The sequence below is a fragment of the Perognathus longimembris genome, chromosome 7, assembly GCF_023159225.1.
Source record: "Perognathus longimembris pacificus isolate PPM17 chromosome 7, ASM2315922v1, whole genome shotgun sequence".
Lineage (NCBI taxonomy): Eukaryota > Metazoa > Chordata > Mammalia > Rodentia > Heteromyidae > Perognathus > Perognathus longimembris.
In genome coordinates, this window is record NC_063167.1 from 10,108,203 (window position 1) to 10,120,259 (window position 12,057).

General features: G+C 56.6%; 1 pseudogene; it reads right to left on the reverse strand.

Annotated features, from left to right (window-relative positions):
• Positions 1-1,433: 1,433 nt before the first annotated feature.
• LOC125355636 overlaps positions 1,434-12,057 on the reverse strand; it is a 16,472-nt pseudogene continuing 5,848 nt past the window's right edge.

Below are 12,057 nucleotides of genomic sequence, written 5' to 3' on the forward strand. Positions count from 1 at the left end.
GAGCCACTCTCCGGGGCCGGGGGAGCAGCTGGGCAGCAGTTTCTGAGGCTCTGGGGTGTAATCTAGCAGCTGGCACGGGCCAGGCTGCTTAGAGAGCTCCCCCCGCCCCACCCGACCCCACCCGACTCCATCCCGACTGTGACTTGCATTTCCTGAATAGGGTGGTCCATCACCGGAAGGGCAAAGGCTGCTGGGTGGGGACTGGCTGGGCGCCCACCCACTGGAACCCCGTGCTATTCTCCGAGACCAGCAATGCACCTGTCCTAACATGAGTGACTGCGTGAAATAATCCACAAGGAAATCCTGTGTGTCCCAAATGGAAATGGATAGCCTCATTTTTGGTTATAAAATGGTTCTTTTTTTCTTAAACTTCCAAGTGGAATTATAATTTACCTATTGCCCTGACCTGACAAGATCTTCTTTCCTTCCTTTCTGTTTTCTTTCTTTTCCTTCCTTCCTTCCTTCCTTCCTTCCTTCCTTCCTTCCTTCCTTCCCCTCCTTCCTTCCTTCCTTCTCCTTCCCTCCTTCCTTCCTTCCTTCTCCTTCCTTCCTTCCTTCCTTCCTTCCTTCCTTCCTTCCTTCCTTCCTTCCTTTCCTGATATGTCCACACTGGAAGGGTCTTTGGTAAATAAGCAAGTGACTTCCATCAGGATAATTAATCTGTCTCTAAAGCTTGCAGCTGGCCCTGAACCGGCAGACGACTAGGGTCCTGAAGAGTTGGGGGGCAGTTTTTCATGCCCTGGGTGCGTGATTCTGGCTGGTGGGGAGGAAGTTGTGGTCTAGCTTCCGGGAGGGACATGAGGGATAGGAGGGCGGAAAGGACTGGCCAGAGAACTGAGGTTGGGGAACATCCATCCCTGTCACACTTGGGAGAGAGCCCAAGTATGGGGGTGAGGGGCATCTGTGTCATGAGGAAGACACGGCGGAAGCGGAGGCTCCGAGCGGGGGCTCTGCTCTGAGAAGGGAAGGCTTTACGCCATACGATTGGACCCTGAGGGAGGGGAGAGGGCTGCAGCCAAAGGTGTCCACGCGGCAGGGAGGAAGCCCAGGGCAGGAGAGGTGGTCAGGAATGAACAGTCAGAGGTGGTCACCGGCAGACCCCCAGGGGGGGGTTGAACTCATGGTGCAGGTCAAGGTCGAAGTCAGAGGAAAAGGGTGGAAATGATGGAGGTCAAGGTCAGAGGCAAGGGGGTTGAAATGATGGTGCAGGTCAAGGTCAGAGGTGGGGGGTTGAAATGATGGTGCAGGTCAAGGTCAGAGGTGGGGGTTGAAATGATGGTGCAGGTCAAGGTCAAGGTCAGGGTCAGAGGCAGGGGTTGAAATGATGGTGCAGGTCAAGGTCAAAGGCGGGGGTTGAAATGACGGTGCAGGTCAAGGTCAAGGACAGAGGTGGGGAGGCTGAAATGATGGTGCAAGTCAAGGTCAGAGGTGGGGTAGAGGGTATGACGTTTTTCCTTTTCTTTGGCCCTGACCTTCAGAGCAATCCCAGTGCCTCCTTCTCTTTCCCTCTTTTCACTTCGGAACAGAGACTAAGAATCCCCGGGGAATGGCTTGCCACCTAGGTTTTGGAGCGCTGGGGCTCCGCAGACGCGGGCTCCCTGGGGCCGGGGTGGGGGGGGGGCTCCGGTGGGCACGGAGGCTGCTCCGGGGGAAGGAAGGCACAGACACCCCCAGCCCATCCACTTCCCAAGGTCTCCCGGTGGGGCCCCCTAGCTGGGGTGAGGCAGGGGAAGGGGCTGGACCCCGGGGGTGGGGGGAGGGGGCGGGCCGGGCCCCCGCGGGTCAGGGCTGCATGTGCCACCACTTGAAGGGGAAGGGCTTCCTCCGCACGTTGGTGCCCGCAGTGCACCTCGCCCAGAAACTTGTGGTAGGCGGAAATGTCATCGATGAAGGTGCAGGACAGGCCCAGGGGCTCCAGGAGGCTGCGGACGTGGCTCTCCAGGCAGCATTCCTCCTCCACCTGGGGCCCGAAGGGCTTGGGGACACCCAGGTCCTTGTCCAGCACGATCATGTTCACCTGCGGTGGGGGGAGGGGACGACAGGGCAGTGAGTGTGTGGGGGTGGGGTGGCTGGCACCATTTATGGAGCTCCTCCTACTGTGTGCCCGCCTGCTCCAAGCTCCTTGAAACCTGGCCACGATTCTATGAAGGCGGTTCTACTGGGGAAACTGAGGCACAGAGCAAGGCTAAGCAAGTCATAAGGATAGGCTGGAGTGGAACACCAAACTAACTGCCTGTGTGTGTGTAATAGTGCTCACGTGTGGGTTCACACATGTACACGTGGCTATGTGTGTGTATACCTGTGCCTAGTATGTGCAGGTGTGTTCGTGTGGATGTACGTACAGATGAATACAGAGTCTCTTGATTTAGTCACTTTCTATCTTGTAGAGACTGCTTCCGCTATGGTAGCAAGACCCCTCCTGTAAGCCTGGTGCCTGTCATCCTAGCTACTCAGGAGGCTGAGATCTGAGGATCATAGTTCAAAGCCAGCCATGGCAGGAAAGTCTATGAGACTGGCATCGCCAATGAACCACCAGCAAACCGGAAGTGGCGCCGTGGCTCCAAGTGCTGGTCTTGAGTAAAAGAAGCTCAGGGTCAGTGCTCAGGCTCTGAGTTCGAGCCCCAGTACTGACACACACACACACACACACACACACACACACACACACACACACACAAAGATTTCTCGTGTACAAAGACTTTTCCCCTTTTCTAGCCATTCACACAAAGAGTTCTCCCTACCCTGTGGCACTTAGGACAAACCTATCTCCCCTAGGAGGGGATGGAGGCGCTCAGAGGGGGCAAGGACCTGGGGTGAGGGCACGGGGAATCTGCTCAGCCCGGGCCAGGCCCTGGGCCTCCTCAGCCGGGGTCTTTCTGCATCTGGTCGCTCCACGTGGCACGGGCAGAGGGTGTGCAGAGGGGCTCACCATGTTGGGGAAGAAGGCTCGGGCCTGACGGGTCCTCATCCATCTTGAACAGGGCCGGCAGGTCGATGATGTCCTGCTCTTCCAGCCCCAGCTCCTTCTTGAGGATGTCCCGGTTCCAGTCCAGGCAGCGCTGGCGGGGGGGGGGGGGAGGGGAGAGGAGGAAGGGAGAAGCACAGGTGAGGGGCACCCTTGCCCCCCGCCAGCCCTCTGCTCCCCCGCCCCGTGCCTCCCACAGGCCCTGGGATGGCGGTGGCAATGAGAACAGTGCAGGGGAAGGGCGGAAATCGGAGTGGCAGCCTCGCAGCTAGACGCCGTGGCCTGGATGCTCTGTGGCTTTCCCTGGTGGCATCTCACGCCCCTGCCCCCCACTTTAGACATAAGGACCAGAGGCCCATCACCCAGAGCCCCACTACCAACAGGAAGGGCTGTGAGTTCACCTGACCACTCCCTGGTGTCAAGGCATGAGCACAGAGGGACCAACCTTGAGTGGCCAGTGGGGCGTTGCGGTGGACATCGGTGGTACCCCCACCCACTCCACACGACCCCAGGTCACTGGATCAGACTGGCCCCATCCTGACCTTCCGTTAGAGGCTAATCAGGGGACTCTCATCTCTATTTTTGCTCTTGTGATTGACTCAGGGAGGGACAGCAGCCAGACTAAGCAAATCACATGTGGACTCCCCCCGCCCCCCCGCCCCCCCTGTCCCCCCAGTTATGGGGGCAGGTTGGCTCCGACTCTTGTTCATTTGGTTGGGTGGGTGGGACCCATGAGCGCTTTCATTGCGGCTGGTGTGAGTCCTGGAGCAATCGCAGCCATGAGGCTACCCTGAGTCCACCTGCAGAGCCCAACGGGTACTGAAAAAATGGGACTGGAACCCGGATCAACCTGTGCCCGAAATCCATACCGTTTATTTATTTTTTTTGGCCAGTCCTGGGGCTTGGACTCGGCCTGAGCACTGTCCCTGGCTTCTTTTTGCTCAAGGCTAGCACTCTGCCACTTGAGCCACAGCGCCACTTCTGGCCATTTTCTGTATATGTGGTGCTGGGGAATCGAACCCAGGGCCTCATGTATATGAGGCAGGCGCTCTTGCCACTAGGCCATATCCCCAGCCCCTCCATACCGTTTCTGTGAGTCACTTATCCCTTTTTGAATAGAGTTGTCTGTTAATTTAAAAACAAAACAAAACAAAACTGGGTTCTCTAAAACGCACTCCCACAAATACACAGAGACGTAATTCATTTCTATTTCTGGTGCAACCTTTGAGACTTCCGAGGTCAGAGGTGGGACCAGAGGTGCCTGGACGGAAAACCTCAGGGGAGCTATGGGCCCGTGCGCATGCGGACATTTTCCTGGCAGCGCGGCCTGTGGCCTTGTTGTGTTTCACAGTGTGTGTCCTGCCCCAAAGGGTATGGGCAGTGGCCCAGTGGGCGCCGTGGCACTTGGGCACCGTGGTCTCTGCTGGGAGGGGTTTCGTGAGCCCTTTACCCTCTCCCCCTCAGCCCAGGGTGAGACGCCCGCCCCCCTAGGCCTCACCTGGAAGTACTGGTTCTCCTGCACCAGGCTCTCGTTGGACAGGATCTTGTTGATGGTAATCCGCTTGCTGCTCATGCCCCCCCAGGCCTGTGCGGGTTGGGGGTGGGAGAGGACGGTGGGACTTAGTGTGTGGCTGGGCTGGGCTGGGCTGGGCTGGGTGATCTGTCCCGGGCCCCCTCTGCGGCTGTGTCCCCTGAGCCAGGAAGGAGGTATAGATGCCTTGCTCGCGCACGCTCTGGCCACTAGTACAAATAGTGACCTGGTTGTGTGCGCCTGAGGAGCAGTGGCTGGCCAGATGAGTGTGGCAGAAGCTGACTTACACACTCCTTCCTTCCTTCCTTCCTTCCTTCCTTCCTCTTTCTCCCTCCCTCCCTTTCTCCTTTCTTCCCTCCCTCTTCCTCCTATTGCCTTCTGGGGACAGGTGGCTCACACCTGTAATCCTAGCTACTCAGGAGGCTGAGATCTGAGGACCGGGGTTCAAAGCCAGCTAGGGAAGACAAGTCTAAGAGCCTCTTATCTTCAACTAATCAGCAAAAGGCTGGAAGTGGAGGTGTGGCTCAGGTGGTAGAGCTCTAGCCTTGAGAAGAAAAGCTGAGGGAGCGTGTGAGACCCTAAGTTCAAGCCCCAGTACCAGCACAAAAATAAACCCACGGGTAATGGAGATGGGCGGGGTCATGGTTACACTTACGCATGCGTGTCCTGAAATATATACTTACAAGGGGTGAAATGACAGACCAGCCAGCTGGGCTTTACCACAATAAAGGAACGAGACTCGCCACGGCCTCTGGAGCCTGGCTGGGTGTCTCCGCCTGATCGGCTTTCTCCTCTCCATGATTAATTTAGATGCACATCTCACCTCACTCTATCTGCCCCAGTTACTCGCAGGGCCACCCTCAGTGCCTAATCCTGAGGACCTTGCGTCTGCCGCAGCCCACGCTCGGTCTCCCCTCCCTGTCCAGGGCCGGAGTGGAACCCAGAGGCCCAGCACTGGCCCAGCATGCGTGAGGCCCCGGGAGCCATCCCTGACACTGCCCCAGCAACGCAACTCCCTATCTAAACCACGAGCTCCTGAGCCGGGGCACCGGTGGCTCACGCCTGTAACCCCCAGCTACCCAGGAGGCTGAGCGCCGGGGATCGTGGTTCAAAGCAGGAAAAGTCCATGAGACCCTTACCTGCAATGAGCCACACACACAGAAAAAAGCTGGAAGTGGAGCTGTAGCTCAAGTGGTAGAATGCTAGCCTTGGGCAAAAATGCTCAGAGGCCACCGCCCAGGCCCTGAGTTCAAGACCAGGACTGGCACGCACGCGCGCACGCACACACACATACACACATGCACACGCACACAATTGCAAGCTGCTGGGTGCAGATCGTACACCAGCTGGCACTACTGAACTGTCCACCGGGTCCCGAGAAAGCCCTTTATGGGTTGGTGACAGTAAGCCGGATGTTCTTCCCAGGTCCTCAGCAAGGGCCATGAGAGCGGGGAGTTGCTTCCTGCCCTGGTGTCCCCCAGGCTCCGGGAGGAGGTGGGGCTGGCCCTCAGGGACCAGGCGCTCTGGGGTTCGGCTCCCTGGCCAGGTGTGTGGCCGCTCACCTTTGAACATGATCGCCTCCCCGTGGCCCTCTTTCTGCTTCTCTCGGAACAGCTTGTAGCAGGCTGAGGTGCTGGCCATGAGCATCCGAAACCCCTGCATGACAGAAAGGCCGGAGTGTGGTGAGTGTTGGCGGGGGGGAAGGCGGCAGGGGCAGGAGGGAGGGCCTGGCCCTGGCTGCAGGGGGCAATGGACGCCCGGGGAAGGTTTCGTTTCTCCCTCAGGGCTGTTTCTTTTCCTTCCTCCATCTCGCCAGAACCCTGGGAGCAAAGCTCAGGGTTGAAGGTGGCACTGAATGGATGGGTGGGAAGGATTCTCTCCGTGGTCGAGAGGCTGCGTTATGGCACAGGGCCGCCCCTTTCACCCTGGACAAAGAGCCTTCTTTCCCAGCCGGAGGCCAGGCCCCGTCAACGCTCTCTACTGGTGGAGTCTGAATTGAGATGTGCTGCAAGAGTAGGACACTCACTAGGTGATGAAGATTTAGTATGGGGGGGGGGGGGAAGAAAAGAAAACTGCTTATTAACAGTTTTATTTTTTGTTGGTTGTGGGTCTTGAACTCAGGGCCTGGATGTTGTCGCGGAGCTCTTTTGCTTAAAGGTAGCGCTCTACCACTTGAGCCACAGGGCTCTACTTCCAGTTTTTGAGGGGTTAATTGGAGATAAGAGTCTCACAAGGGCTGGGAATGTGGCCTAGCGGTAGAGCGCTTGCCTTGTATGCACGAAGCTCTGTGTTCAATTCGTCAGCACCACATAAACAGAAAAAGCCAGAAGTGGTGCTGTGGTTCAAGTGGTAGAGTGCTAGCTTTGAGCAAAAGAAGCCAGGGGCAGTGCTCAGGCCCTGAGTTCAAGACCCAAGATTGGCAAAAACAACAACAACAAAAAAAACCCCAACAAATAAAAGAGTCTCACAAGGACTTTTCTGCCGGGGCTGGCTTGGAATTGCAATCTTCAGATCTCAGCCTCCTGGGTATCAGTAATCATTTGATATTGCTATTATATGGAAATTTGAACATTTTCAATTCATTGAGTGAAAGGGAAAAGTGTATCTGCCACACAGGTGCTGGTGACTCAAACCCGCAAGATTCAAGAGTTGAAGCCAGCCCAGGCAGGAAAGTCCATGAGACTCTTGTCTCCAAGGAACCACCAAAAGCTGGAAGTGGAAGTGTCACTCAAATGGTAGGGAAAAGCCAAGTGAGAGTGTAATTCCTCAAGTTTAAGCCCCAGTTCTCTCCCTCCCTCCCTCCCCTCCCTCCCTCCCTCCCCCCCCCCCGTCCTTACACACACACACACACACACACACACACACACACACACACAATGTATCTACCACAAGCACAACATACAAACCAACTTCAAGATACTTCCTTCTTCCTATATGGTACCTGTTTTCTCTAGATCCTGCCCTCTGCTGGCAAGGGCAGGTAGTACAGGGGTTCCCCACAATCCTATTTACTTTTGGGGACTAGCTCACCTTTGTGCCTGGGACGGGGACAAAGGTCATGAACTCATCCACGTGGCCGACGGTCAGCCAGTCTGAGTACAACTCCACAGGTGCCTGGACCTGCTGGGCCTGCAGGAAGTCCCGCACCACCTTGGTCATCCTCCGGCCCCCCGGACCTGGGTGTGAATGGAGAGGGGGGCAGTCCTTCAGCCAGCTGCCCTCTCTCTTGCCTGCTGCACCAGGGGTCCTGTAGGAGGTGCTCAGCCTCGGGACCCTGAGCTGGACCTGGAGCTGAGACCACACCCACGTTTCTCTCCCCCCCATCCCCCGCATCCCCAAACAGGAGACTCTGAGGAACTGGGTGCTCACATCCTGGTGATCCACCATGCGGGTCCCAAAATCCTTGTTTCAAAGTGAGCACCTTCTCCCCAGGGAGGGACTGCTCTGACCTAGGGGGAATCTGCCTTTCCATTGGCTGGTGGGCAAGTGGGCAAGGGGTGGGGGTATTGGAATACTGAGAACAGGCCAAGGAGACTGGGACTCCTGCCTGTGGGCGGGCCTTGTCTCGCATCCCCCATTCATGAGTGGACTCCTGCTCACCTCCACGCCTCCACCCCTGCCCCACCTGCTTGTGGTCTCACTACGCATCTTCCCAGGTGGGGAAGAGAAGGATTGATTCGGTATTACATTAGATCCTAATTTATACTAAGGTGTAAAGACCAACTCGATGTTCTTCCCAGGAGTGGAGCGGGGTCATGGCAGGTAATTTGCCCAGTCCTCCTCGCCGGCCATGAGCCACCAGGCCACCCCTACAGAGAACCAGTCCCTCCGGGCTCCCACCGCCCCCCGGCTCCACCCTGGGGTCTCTTACAGAGGAAAGCTGCTTCCGATGAGGATCCGGCCCAGGGGGTATGGCTTGCCATCCACAGTCACTGGGGGGCTGACCTCCAGGTTTCCGAAGGAATCAAGGCTGGTGACGGACTCAAAGAGGGGCTCCCGGGTCACGTAGCCGAAATCTGGGCCCTGGCAGGGGGCACAACACAGACCATTAGTCTCTGGCAGCCCCAAATAGCCACCCTCTCCTCAGGAGCCGTGCCTGGGCGGAGGAGCTCACTGTTTGTGAGTGTACTGTGTGTGTGCGCGTGCGCGTGCACATATCTGCATGTCTCTCTGCCCCAGACACACAACGGTGATTTCAAGATGAGGCCTCACACTTGATATCTGTCCCTGCTCAGATATCTCAGACCCTCAGTTTCCCCAGCCACAAAAGAGGTATTTGATGAGGTGACCCCAGGCAGGAAGTAGACTGGATGGAAGTGGGCGCTACGGATTGGAGAAGTCTCTCCTCCTGACCCACGGGGCACCTGACTTCTGGTTTCTCCGTTCAGAAGGAAAGGAATGCATTTTCCAGGCCAGCACCAGGGTCACGTGACTTGCTTTGGCAATGAGATGCACGCAGAAGGGATGCCACCCAATTTAGAGCCACTGTGTGGGTCTGCCCAGTTTTCTTCCTCTTCCTCCTGGCATGGGAGAGTGGTATTTGATAATCAGAGTTGCATCTTACACTGAGGCTGTAGAATGAGGAAGCAGAGCTTCAGACCAGCCAGCTCATTAGGGGATGTAGGCTAGAACGAGGCCCTGGCATTGGGGCTTGTCAGTGTGGCCTCACTTGGTGCCAGCTGACGGATGCGAGCAGGAAGGGCACATAGGTTGTGTGCATGCCACTCAGGGTACCCCAACAAATGCATGTGTCTACCACACCCAGAAGTATCCCCAGGACCTCCTTAGCACAGCACTAACTATAGCTAGCACACAGGAACAAAACAACCTACTGACCTAAATATTAAGTTCCTTTCATGATTTTTTTTTTTTTTTTTGCCAGTCCTGGGGCTTGGACTCAGGCCCTGAGCACTGTCCCTGGTTTCTCTTTGCTCAAGGCTAGCACTCTACCATTTGAGCCACAGCACCACTTCTGGCTTTTTCTATATATGCGGTGCTGAGGAATTGAACCCAGGGCTTCATATATATGAGGCAAGCACTCTTGCCACTAGGCCATATTCTCAGCCCCAACATTATTATTATTATTATTACTATTGGGGTGGGGTGGGGGATGAAAACATAGGATCTAATTTGGGAGCTTACCCACAGGCTGGGATTCGGCTCACCTGACAAAAAACTCCTAGTAAGCCAGGCATGGTAGCTCACACCTATAATCCTAGTTACCCAAGAGGCTGAGAGGTGAGGACCACGGTTCAAAGCCAGCCAGGGCAGGAAAATTTATGAGACTTTTATGACCAATGAGCCAGTCAAAAGCCAGAAGTAGAGCTGTGGCTCAAATGGTAGAGCACCAGCCTTGAGCAAAAGAGCTAAGGGTTGGCACCCAGACCCTGTATTCAAGTCCTAGTACTGGCATGCGTGTGGGCGTGCACCCTGTTGGGGATTATTATGGCCTTGGGGGAAGGCTGCCTTTCCACCAGCCTTGGGACAATGGAAGTCCCTCCACCTTCTGGCCTCCGCCCCTTGGGAGGTGAACACATGCGTGCCACCATGATGGGGTTGTCCTGCCCACAAAGCAAGTTTCGTGATGTCACTTGATGGACATGGTCCTTAGCCTATGACTGGCCCTTTGGCCAGCCCCCTTTCTTTCCCGCCATTACTTCTATATAAGTGCCTTTCCATATTAAAGTCTTTGAGACGCATCCCACCACCGCAGCGTGTCCCTGATGCCTTCCTTTTCGCCCCCGCTCTTGGTAACATGTGAGGGGACTGGGGGGAGGGGAGGCTTCAGCAACCTTTCCTCAACTTAGCGCATGTCCATGTGAGTACGCCTTTGCCTTCCGCCGGCGGAGGGCAAAGCGGAGTGCTCTTTCATAGATTTAAGGGTTCACCATTCTCCCCGTGGGATCGGGGAGAAGGGGATCGTTCAGATCCCGACATCCGACACACCCCCTCTACCACACCACACAATGATCTCTGGTTTGAAAAAAGACAACAGAAAAACCAACTGGAGTGGGAGGAAGCGGCTTGTCCTGGCCCAGCCGAGCGTCCGGGGCCGGGCGTGCCCCCTGGGGCGGATGGCGGCAGCTTAGCACTTTCTCGCCTTGGCGCGAGGCTGGCAGCTGGGGCTTGTCGGCATCGCCGAGAGGCAGAACAAAGCCAGGGCTGGCCCGGCCTCCGGGAACAATGTGGCCCAGGCTTCGGAAGCCTGGGAACCCCAAGGGCAGGCGGTGGCTCAGGGAGGGAGAGGGCAGGGCTGGGAGCTTCCAGATGCGATGCCCGGTTTGACTCCACTCTCCACAGTGTTTGGGTGTGGACACTAAGCCCACGCAGGCAGCCTCCAGGGTGGTGCGAGACACTACCGCAAGAATGGCCATTGTCTAGGCTTGAGCAAATGAAGCGCCTAGGCCCCAAGTTCAAGTCCCAGCATCTACCCCCTCCCCACCCTCGGCCCCCCCTCCTGCAAATAAATGAAAGACCGGTCATTATATCATGTGATGCCCAGCACCCATCCCTACCTATGCCTTTCCCCTCCCGTATCATGCTCCTCCCCACTTCACAGACGGTAAACTGAGGCTCAGGGAGTTTTTTAAGTTGCTTGCCCAAGCTTCCCACTTCCGTTGTGGAGATGATGCTCCAGACGGGGTCTCTCTGATACCCCGGAGCCGCTGGCTGAGGGCACCGCTCACAAGGGGGCCAGCAGGGGAGTCAGCTGGCTTTAAATAAAACTCTCATGTGCCCGAAGCCAGGGCCACTTGGTCCTGGTGTGCCCTGAAGTCGGGGCCACGAGTTAAGACGATGGCTCTCCATCGCTCTGGGTTGGAGGATGGGGTTCCCGGCACCGAGTCCTGCCCGGTCTCCCATGGTTCTCAATTTCCCTGTCCCCCCTTCCCAGGGAAAGAAACTTCAGTCATCAGAGCCGACCCATCTCACAGAGGAGCAGATAGAGGCCCCAGCAAGTGACTCAAGCTGGGCAGGGGCTCGGGCCCCAGGGGCTCCGCTGCTCTGCTTTGCTCTGTAGGCGGTTCCCAGCCCCACACTGTGTAGCCCGCCCGCGGTGTCTCACCAGGAGCTGCTTAATGGGGAAGTCCTTCAGGTTCCCATCTCGGGGAGAGTCCAGCACCACTGGAAGCCTTTGTGGGGAGCCTCAATGTAGCCAAATTCAACCTCATCCTGGGAGGACAGAAGCAAGAACTGTCAGCCGGGCCGGGGGGAGAAAGGAGGTTGGGGTGGGGAAAGCTTGGGAGCAACAACTCATAGAGCACAAATGAGCTAGCTGGGTGCGGTGGTGCAGGCCTATAACCCCAGCACTCAAGAGGCCGAGGCAGGATAGTCAAGAGTTGGGCTACATTGTGAGACCCTGCCTCAAAAAAAATATAAATAGGGGCTGGGGATATGGCCTAGTGGCAAGAGTGCTTGCCTCCTATACATGAGGCCCTGGGTTCGATTCCCCAGCACCACATATACAGAAAATGGCCAGAAGTGGCGCTGTGGCTCAAGTGGCAGAGTGCTAGCCTTGAACAAAAAGAAGCCAGGGACAGTGCTCAGGCCCTGAGTCCAAGCC